The sequence below is a fragment of the Vigna umbellata genome, chromosome 6 (assembly GCF_029865625.1).
Source record: "Vigna umbellata cultivar VRB3 chromosome 6, Vumbellata_1.0, whole genome shotgun sequence".
In the NCBI taxonomy this organism is placed as follows: domain Eukaryota; kingdom Viridiplantae; phylum Streptophyta; class Magnoliopsida; order Fabales; family Fabaceae; genus Vigna; species Vigna umbellata.
In genome coordinates this window covers 19,648,307-19,659,648 of record NC_142170.1, presented here as the reverse complement: position 1 = coordinate 19,659,648, position 11,342 = coordinate 19,648,307, and the positions used below count along the sequence as shown (strand labels likewise).

Genomic DNA, 11,342 nt, shown 5'->3' with positions numbered 1-11,342 from the left:
GCCCTCTCGAAGAAGAAGTTTTCGTGAAGCAGCCACCTGGTTTTGTTAAGAAGGGACAAGAGCTGAAAGTATACAAGTTGAACAAGGCTTTATATGGCCTCCGTCAAACACCACGAGCCTGGAACAAACACATTGACGCAATTCTTATCAAGTATGGTTTCCATAAATGCACTGTTGAATATGGATTTTATATGAAGTTTGTGGAGCAGCTAGGTACTCTACTGGTGTGTCTGTACGTCGACGATCTACTGGTCACTAGAAGCTCCACACACGAAATTGAAGAATTTAAGGTGAAGATGAAGAATGAACTTGAAATGACAGATCTTGGTAGCTTGGGGTACTTTCATGGGCTGGAATTCGTGCAGACAGAAGATGGAATGTTCATGCATCAAAGAAAGTATATTTTAGAGACTCTGGAGAGATTTAACTTGAAGAACTGTAATAGCACATTTGTCCCAGTTATGGCAAACTTACAACTCACGTGTCAACAAGAAGAGACCAAGGTTGATGGAATCCTGTTCAAGCATATTGTAGGAACTCTTCGTTACATATGCAACAGCAGACCGAACATCAGCTTCAAAGTCGGGCTTGTCAGCAGGTTCATGCATGATCCAAGACAGTCTCACCTTGCAGCAGCCAAGCACATTCTGCGCTACTTGAAGGGAACAACGGATTATGGTCTTCATTTTCCTAGGAAGGTTGACAGTACGTGTGATATTTTGAAGGCATGGTATGATGCAGACTGGAGTGGTGATCAAGTGGATAGGAAGAGCACCTTTGGATACCTGTTCAAATTGATGGGAGCTTCAATATCTTGGTGCTCAAAGAAACAAAATGTTGTTGCACTCTCGTCTTGCGAAGCAGAGTATATATCTGCAGCAGAAACTGCTCGCCAATGTGCTTGGCTAGAAGCTATTCTATGAGAGTTGAGGATTAAGCATTGTAAACCAACACGATTGATGGTGGATAACAAATCAGCTATCAGCTTGTCCAAGAACCCAGTCTCTCATGGCAAAAGCAAGCATTTAGAGACTAAGTTGCATTATCTCAGAGATCAAGTCAGTAAAGAAAGATTAGAACTAGTGTACTGCACTACAGATGAACAAACAACAGACATCTTTACTAAGGCATTACGACAAAACAGATTTGAAAGGCTGAGGAACTCTCTTGGTGTTAGATCTTTGAGTAGTTTAGATTTAAAGGGGAGTGTTAAAATGTAAAACTAAACTACCTAATGGTTTTAACTGTCAAAAGACAGTTTTCTTCTTCTGTATCTGATATACATATATCAGTTTCTTGTTAATGAGAAGATTATCGTTTTCTCTATTCTCCTGCATCATGTTTTCTTTCTACTTTTGTCACTCTGTTCCAAAGCACACTACTGGTCCAACGTTAAGAGCACATAGTTTATCATATAAAAAAAGAAGTTAATATAAGAAGCAAATCCATGTATTTTTTAAGTATTAGAACTTAACATAGAAATCACGTTAGTTTAGATGTTAAAAACATAGTTAACTCCTACTTAGATCAAATATGTTACTTTTGTATTTCAAAAGGCAAAAGTCTCATTTAGGCTTTCTACACATGTTTTTATTTCAAACTTCTGTCAATTTCATGTATGTTGTAGTTTTGTTTTTATGTATCCAATAAAGAATCCCACGTGATTACGTGAGGGATTTACCGTAGGATTCACATGTATAATATAATAATAAATAGACAACAGTGTGATAAATAGACACGAAGAAAAATTATAGTAGATATTTACCATATAAATAGCTTAATCCTTTATGTAGTCGATTCTTTCAATAGAAGAGTTTGACTTATCTTCTGTTGTGGTGCTGGCAATAATTTTGTTCATTTTCACACCATGTGCTGTTGCCATTTTTGTATGCACTTATGTTTCGTTTGTTATGTAATGCAGCTGATCACGTGTAGACACATCGGATTTGATGTTTTTCTGTTGGTTTGCATGTGTTGGATGAGGAAGTTCATTGGCTGTTTCCCTTTTTTGTTAGTATAGATCTTAAAATCTGTTATTTTTTAGAGTTAAAGAAGGAATTAATTAGATTGGAAATTGAGTATTTTTTTAGGGAAAATAACTTAAGTCATCATATCACATTAAGTTTTGACAAAGAGAATTGGTAAGTGTTATGGAAATGGAGTCAAGTTTCATCATTGTTGAACCCAAGTCATGTTTCGTCAAATATCAATTAAAAGTATTATTAAATTAATCATCTCTAGTTTGATCGTTTGATCACTATAGTTTTGATTGTCCAGTCTGGTTCAACTTGTTGAAAATTTAAGTGCGAGTCCAAGTCTCACATTGAAGTAAAAAGAGAAAGTAGAGCATCATATAAGGTTGAAGATCCATTAACTCATTGTCTTAAAGTTTTGGATAGAGAGTGACATCAGTTCCTTATATAGTTGAGCTCATATCTCATTGTTGTTTCTATTTTCCCATAGACCCAACACACCTGTATAGGAAGTATGATCAAATTCTATTTATATATTATTGTATTCCATTTTTAAATTTTATAAAAAATTGGTTCTTCTTTCTATCCAACTCAATATGTATATTAAAGATTTTAGGGTTTCTCATTTATAAATGGGAAACGTGGTGCATAATTTTTGTGAACAATTTCATAAGCAATTAAGAAATGGAGGGGTCGGAAATGGGAACACAACTATGAAACCTTTTTGTGTGGTCGTTCTCATTGTCAAGCCGCAATTTATACATTTGAACTTTTACCACAATTGCCAGACCATGTCCGTCAATTTTATATCACCTCAATAATAAAAACTTAACATCACATTCGTTGTGTTCCTGTCTGATTATCAAATTTATATAATATTTGTCATTTTATTTTGTTTTTAATGTTTAAGATGTAATATTGCTTCTTTTTTAATTATATTCTTTATGTTTATTTATGATCAATTCATTACTATGATGCAAGAACGACAACTGATAAAATGCAAATCACCTTTTTAAGATTAGAACAATCATTGGATATTTTTTTATTTCCGCATAAAAATATTAAAAAACACATAAATCGTACTCCGTCCATATCAGAATTATAATATTTTAGTTTTGTATATGCCTATTAAAAGATATTAACTATTAGGCCTATAAACTCATATCTCCCTTATATATATATACTTGCAAAATTATATATAAATTTTGTCGCCTCTCGTGTCATTAGTGTTCGTGAAATCAAACTAGGACGAAAAAAAGAAATCTCTGCATTTTGCATGAAAGCCTTAGGTTCTTAGTGGTTTTGACATGTACTTTTACATTTCAAATTTGACATGTTAAGAGTAAAAAACGCACGGTATTAATCATTAAACTTAGTGTTAATCGATTAATTCGGATAGGAGCTAAAAACTCAAACTGCCTCTATAATAATCGATTAAAACTTGCTTTAATCAATTAGCTAATCAATTAATATGTTGATTAATCGACTAAAGGTGACAGTTAGAGTTTTCTAGCCGTTAAACTAGTCATTGTACTCATTTTAATCGATTAACAAGTATATTAATCGATTAAAAGCGTTAAATGGCTGGAAACAAAGAACAAAAGAGTATTTGCTTGAGTCTATAAATAGGCTCTCATTTTCCTTCAACATTAACTCTTTCCTTGTGCTCTAGAACTCAGAAATCATTGAGAATTGTGTGATCTTGTTCAGCTAAAGAAACTCTTGTTTGTAGAGCTGTTGAAGTGCTATTGTGGTGACAGAGGAATAGTTGGTTCATCCTTGGTGCGTTTGAGGAAGTGTTCGGAAGAGAAAGTCATCCTTCGTGAAGTATTTGAAGGAAGTGTTTCATCCTTTGTGAAGACTCAAAGGAGGTGCAGGTTCATCTCTTGTGGTATGAAGAGAGGTGGTTTCTAAACTTTTATAAATTGTTTCTTTGTGATTGTAATTTATAATTGTTTTGTGAGTAGTGAACTATTTATCTTGATTTGAGATAAGCGACTGAATGTAGGATTGATAAGATCTGAACCAGGATAAAATTATTTGTGCAAATTTCTCTCAACCTTACTCTTTTTATTTATTGTTATTATTTGCTTAATTAGTTAAATTGAGAAGAAATTTTAAAAGGTACACGTTTAGGCAACATAAAAATGATTCTTTTTATGACATAGTACAAGTTGTATTTTTAATTATGAGGATAGCATATTATGCTTTATATTTACACAAGTAGCACAACTTTTTCTTAGGTTAGAATTCGGTTTTTAAGAAACCGAATTCTGACTTATATTTTAATTTTTTTTATAAACGTAGGTTAGAATTTGGTTTCTAAGAAATCTAATTCTGACTTATATTTTTTTTTTATAAATGTAGGTTAGAATAAGATTTTTGGAAAACCAAATTCTGACTTTTATTTTTTAAGCATTTATAAGAAAAGTATACTGGAATTCGTTTTCCAAAATCGAACTCTTACTTATATTTTGAACCCTTTACCAGGCCTTCAAAAAGGGAACAACGGTCTGACACCTTACCTCAATTGGAGAAAACCACCTAAATGTACATTTTTTTTATGAAATCAATGGTCTTACCTCATCATTGGTGCAAGGAACACACCCAATAGCAATAAACTGATTCACCCATATCAAAAAATGGAATTTTTTTACAAAAATAGAGCAAAAACCATCACGAGGAGTGCTATTGTTCCAGTTGGGAAGTATAGTTGAACGTTTTGTACAAATGACCCTCAAACCCCTAATAATCGATTACAAGATTCATGTAATTGATTACATTTTCTTTAATTTTGACCCAAGACACAATAATTAACTTTAATAGAGGACGAAGTGATTGACATCATTGAATGAAACATTTTCTTTAATTTTAACATAATTGTCTTGCATAACAAAGTTTGAAACACAATTGACATTATGACTACGTCGAACATTAAAACTAGTACTTAACTAATCATTCCTCATGATGGGATGTGGACCCTCTAATGCTAGGATTGTGAGCACAATGATTCTTGTGTGGCCTGGGGTTTGATAGTATGAGTAATTTCGTGGGTGTGCTCGTTCCTTGATGTCCATTTCAGTCTTGATTCTGGATGATTTTGATCGATCATTTGCATTCCTTTTTGTGGTTGGATGAGACCAAATTGTTGTGCCTTGGTATGGTGGCCAATATTCTTCTTGTCGTAGTTCCCCAAACATATTATTATACACTTTCATGATGACATCCAACCTATAGTACGGACTGATGTAAATGTTAAAGTTGTGATAAGCATGTTTGCAAGCTACTAAAACATGTGAACACGATAGTTGAATCTTTTGAAACTTGCCACAATCACTTATCATTGTAGTTATTTGTTTCCCTCTTTCTGTGTGAAAAAGGCATTGCATCTTGTGTATGTGGCCAATACTATGGAGGAGATTGGTAAATTTCTTATCTTCTTCAGAACTGAGTTAATTGCTTCAGCTAGATTTGTTGTTAGGTGACCCCATCTTCTGCCTTAATCATATGCAAGTGTGAATTGTTCTCTTGGAATTTAATCAATCCAAGCTGCTGCTTCGGGATTGTTTTCCCTAATGATATTGTAGTAATAGTTACATCCCGGCTCAGTCATTGCGTATGCTGCAAAAATATTTAAGAAAATAGTAATGATTAGGGATAAAGAAGAATAATAAAGATGACATTTAATTGGTTAAATGTTTTTAAAAAGAAGTAGTTACCCATGTTGACAAGGTCCTTCTTCAAACTTGTATCCCTTCAATCTTCGAGTTAAATTTAGTGCAATGTGTCGAATGCAATACAAATGCACGCATTGTCCTTTTGCCCACCCACTACTTGATCTGTTGAATGCTACACTAATGGAGTTGTGGCGATCCCAAATTTAGCACAAGTTTTGTTGAGGTGTGATGTGTCTCCTAAGGTTTTTTAGAAAAAACAACCAAGCGTTTGTTGTTTCACCCTCAACTATAGCAAAAGAAAAGGAGAGTATGTGTTTCTCTCATCTTGTGCCATAACCACCAGAAGAGTCCCCTTAGGAGATATTGGAAAAGTTGTGAAGTGGATGGACCGATTAATAGTTTAGTGTATGACTGTATGTCATTTTGCCATTCCCCTAAGCATGTGTGGTTAAGGTCAAAAGAGTGATGCGTGGGTTGGGTAGGTGAGGGTGGTTCATCTTGGTTAGATTGTGTTCCAAAAATTGGTATAGAAGATGGAATAATTGTAGTATAGGTGGAACAATGTTGTATGCATGTTAAAATTGGGTTGACCTCTGTGATGTCGATTGCACCTTCCAAGTCATCGTCATCTTGAATTTGAGTGGTTATGAAGGTGATATGTCTGCCAAATATTTGAGTTGGAAATCTAAAGTGTAGGACTAGAGGTGGATGGGTTGGAGTATTATCTATATTAATCTAAACAACGTAAAATCTCTATGAATGTGAATCATGATTTTGGTGTCCGATGTAAACAGATCACTTTCAGGATCAAGAACAATGTCGTCATTATCGTATATGCATGCGTAGATGGAAGCTTCCATTTTTACTTGTGGTAAAAGATGATTGCCTGGAAAATGCACATTCAAAAAACAATTAGATCATTATTCATGTTTCAAAAATCAAAATTGTTACTTCATTAACCGTGTTTCTAAAACCATTAGTATTTATTTTGTTAATTTTTATAATATTTCACATTAATAAATAACATATTTTAGCAATTAAATATATTAACATTATAAATTCTTTTTGTATAATTTAAAATTAAAATATATTTAACTAACTACTAGTTTTAGTATAACTGAAATTTTAAAAAAAGTTTGAAACCAAATTACCTATGAAGAATATGAACAATTACTTAGAACAATGTAGTGCACGAATGGAGAAGAACAACAAAATGAAGAGTAAATTTAGAGGTCTGAATGTGTGTATTGTAAGTGGTTGAAAGATGCATGTTTTATAGATAAAAGTTTCACAATAGCTTAGTTGATGATGTCACTTGCAATAATATATTTATTTACTAATGTGTAGACTAACATCAGATAAGTTGAACAATGATAAATAACATGCAATCCTTCAATACATTTTTGAAAAATAAGGTAAGTCATCCTCAATCTAGATTTAGTGAGAAATTTAAGTTATTAGACAAATCGTAACAAAGTTCATTAGGGGTTGTGTTTGGTTGAATTGGTGTAATAAATGTCATTATCTCAACATGAACCTGCACAACTTTTTGTGTTGCCGTAAAAAATATTGCCTCCAAGTCCTCATCTGCAGAAATTATACATGAACGATAATGTGCAACGCCACCATATTTGTATATTGCTAACTTGTATCATAATTCAACTTGATATTGGTTTAGCGTTGACATGTTGAAGTGGTTGAGGATTGCTTGCTTCACTTCAACAATATTCATCGTCTCAACAATGGTGACCCAAGTAGTTTGGAAACTAATGTATGTTTTGGAATAGTTTTCTTCTGTGAAAATGGTGCCATTGAAGTACACTAACACATGTAATGGTGTAGATGTCATGGCTAATTACAACGATTTTTTAGTGACTTTATTGGATTGATCGATTAGGGTAGAAGTTCCTTCATTTATAGGCTGAGATATCGATTGTGCACATTGTGTATCACTTTAATGTAAGGGTTAAAAATAAACAAGTAAAGGTGAATGAGTGCATTTATTGTTTTCACACATGTTGAAGGTCTGACAAGTCACGCTCAATGTTTTGTCCATATTCGTACCACTTTGTATGAGCAGCTGACAAGTCGTCATGGTTGAGGACGACATTCAATTTGAAAGAAGTCGTTAAGTATACTAAAGACTTCTAATTTATGATATTAATTAAAAGTCATTACCACTCATAACAACTTTAGTTCAAAAATTTTTCAAAGAATTCGTTACCCCTAATGACGACTTCATCTTTTTCTTAGTTTTTGTGAAAAAAGTTATCCACATACCATATGACTTCAGTTTAGAAGTCGTGCTAGGTTCGCACGAATTTCCCTCTGCCTTGTAATGTTTGGTTCAATTACCCCATTTTTGTAATAAATGAGTCAAAGTAACCTATTTTTTTTAAAAAAAAACCTATGCTCATATTTGTTTTAAAAAATAAAGGATTTGGATATTTCTCTGCTACATATAAGTATTATACATAAACTCGAGTCCAAATTTCCAAATTTTTTTTCTATGAAAAACCTTCTAATTCAAGTTAAGACCTACTACTTTTATTAATTTTGTTCTCTAACTTGTAAATTAGATTTCTGATAGCTCCCTAAAAGTTAGGAATGTGGATAAGGATATCTGCAATATTATTGCTAGTCGTGGTGCTTGTCTTGCTTCTATTGGGATCTTAGGTATCTCGAAGAAGATGGGAAAATAAAGTATGAGTGATGTTAAGGGTGATAAGAATGTGATAGCCATGGATGGTGGATTGTATGAGCATTACACTGAGTATAACAAGTGTCTAGAGAATACCATTATGGAATTGGTTGTTGAAGATGCCTAAAAAAGTGTTATCATTGACCATTCCAAAGATGGTTTAGGAATTGGTGTTGTCGTACTTGCAACCTTGTAACTTGATGCTTTACAATAATGATAAAACTTCTTGATTGCTAGAGCCTTTGAATTCATCTATTTTGAAAATAATTAAGCTATGTACTTTTCATGCATATTTTCATTTCATTTTGCGATTTTTATTACTTTTGTGAGAAGTTGTTTAATGAATATCAAATGTAAACAAGTTGTGTAAAATAATTTTCTTTGAATAATTTTTGTTCAGGTTTAATGATTTGTTATATATGTGTAAATGAGTTGAAGAGAATTTCATTCTGAATAATGTTTGTTCCACATTCTTAAGATTTACACTAAAATTGATTAATTCAATTAGAATTTATATCTTTTTTTTCTTTTTTTATATATTTAAAGGTGAGAGTTAGATCAAGAGCATTGTTTTTGTGTTAAGAATTCACAACTTTCTACATTTTTCTCATCAATAAAATAGTTGCAAATAAAAAAGGTTTCAAACTTTCACAAAATAATAGTCACCAATTTGAGACATTAAAACCATCCAAAAAAAACTTCAACAACATAAATTAGATACCAAAGGTTATAGTAAACCTTCGTAAAAAGGGTACCGCGAATGTATCTACGAAGGTTTAAAAAACCTTTGCAAATTAATTTGTAGAGAGTAAAAACCCTTACAAGCTAAAATAAAAACCCTCGTATAATAATTTTTTTGTAGTGAGTGTATGAAAAAGGGATGGTTTGGATCTTGATGGGGTTCTTTGGTAACGGTGATGGTGGTGAGGTTAGAAAAAGCCATGGAAAAAAATGCAAGAACAAAGAGACATACCAACAACGAAGAAGGAGAAGACTTAGAAAGTAGAAAATATAAGGAACTAATGAGGATGGTCTACTAATGCCATATCACAAAGAAACAAATAGAAGAAGCTATAAATTCTTAATGAAAGGAAAATGTTTCTATAGACAGGAAAAGACCTAAGAGGGTAAATAAAAAGCAGAGAAAACATAACCCAAGCAGGGTAACCGGAAAAACAAAACTAATTAGACCAAGGCTAAATAAAACATGACTAGGCTAACTAGACTAGTATAATAAATGTAATAAAACTCAAATTTCTCAATTATTTTTTAGTACATATTAGGCTTAAATATTACTTTAGTTCTTATTTTTGTGAAGATTGTTCAATATGGTCCTTGTGTTCAATAAGGTTCAAATTTTGTCAATTTGGTTTTTTTTTATTTAAACTCTCCCTTGGTCCTCATTTTTCTATGGAAATCTCAGTTTGGTCTTCATTTTTTCATTTGTCTCAATTGTGTCATATTTTTTGTAAAAATGAACACATTTTACCCTAACCATTAACTAGTCTCAGACAACATTAAATTAAGGTCACGTGGTGCAGAGAGAATGTGCAGATGTGTGATGTGACATTATTTACGGGAGTGTTTTGATTAAATAAATAGTGGTGATGTGACATTATTTGCTTCTCTTTATTTAATATTTTTAAAACCAAGTTTTATTTATTTTTTATTTACTTTATAGAAGACTTTTTTTTTTAAATTTCATCACCTATAGTGAGTTAGAACACAGTTATTCTTCAGAATTAAATTAGTTTAGTTTTAATTATTTATTTTATTTATTTGATAACTTTTATTTAATATTTTAATTTTCAAGTTTTACATAATATTTTAATATTATCTTTTTTCTTTAAATATAAATACATAAATATTAATTTTTATAAAAAAACTATTTAAAATAATTTTTTATTGTAATCATTAGATATATAATTTTATTAATTTGAAAAGTTAAAAATATAATATATATGTTGAATTTATTTAAATTTAAAAATAAAATAATTTTAAAAAAATATAATAAACATATTTTAGTTTAAAAAGAAATTTTTTCTCTCAAATAGTCATCTAAAAAATATTAAATAAGTTATTATTTTTATATAATAATTTGATATAATATAAACAATTTTGTATATTAATATTCAATTAAAATACACATAATTTTATAAAAATTTTAAAATTAAAAAACTAAATTTATAATAATTTAATTCAAAATAATGACGAGTAAATATAATTAAATTGGATTATTAATTAAATTAATATATTTTTTAATATATTATTAATTAAATTAGATTATTAATATATTATTAATTAAATTAATATATTATGTTAATATAAAAAATTGAAGAGAAAATATAGTGATCTGACTTTAAGGATATTCACTTTAGGAATTTCAACACATTCTCTCTCCACGTGAGGAACACACATCAACACATTCTTTTTGCACCACATGGCCTTAATTTAACGTCGTTTGAGACCAGTTTACGGTTAGGGTAAAATGTGTTCATTTTTACAAAAAAATATGATCTAATTGAGACAGATGAAAAAATGAGGACCAAACTGAGATTTTCATATGAGGACGAATGGAGGGTTTAAACCTTCTTTTTTATAATGACATTTAAATCATTAATGGAAGGTGAACATTGTATGTCACATGTCAGTTCGTGATTTTTTTTAATTTTTTTAATTTGTAATTTATTATTTTTTAATTTTTAAAAATTTTGTAATTTAGAAAAAGTTGTTCACGTGTCAAGTGATCATTGTGCCATGTGACCGTGTGAGTCTGATGTCAAGTCAATGTTAGTGTCACATGTCAATGTGCTATATTCAATTCAATTACAATTTTTATTAATTTAGTTCAAGTCAATATTAATTTTCGTCAATTTTGTTTAGTTTAATCTCAATTTTTTCAAAATAGAACAATTTTATTCCTCATGAGACTAAATTTAATTTTCATATGAATGTTATACTAAATTTTTTATTAAAATTCACATTTTTAAA

The 11,342-nt window shown here is 30.8% G+C and overlaps 1 pseudogene; it reads right to left on the bottom strand.

Moving 5' to 3' along the window:
• Positions 1-4,924: 4,924 nt before the first annotated feature.
• LOC148196918 (uncharacterized) lies at positions 4,925-5,741 on the bottom strand (annotated as a pseudogene).
• Between the last annotated feature and the right edge of the window lie 5,601 nt (positions 5,742-11,342).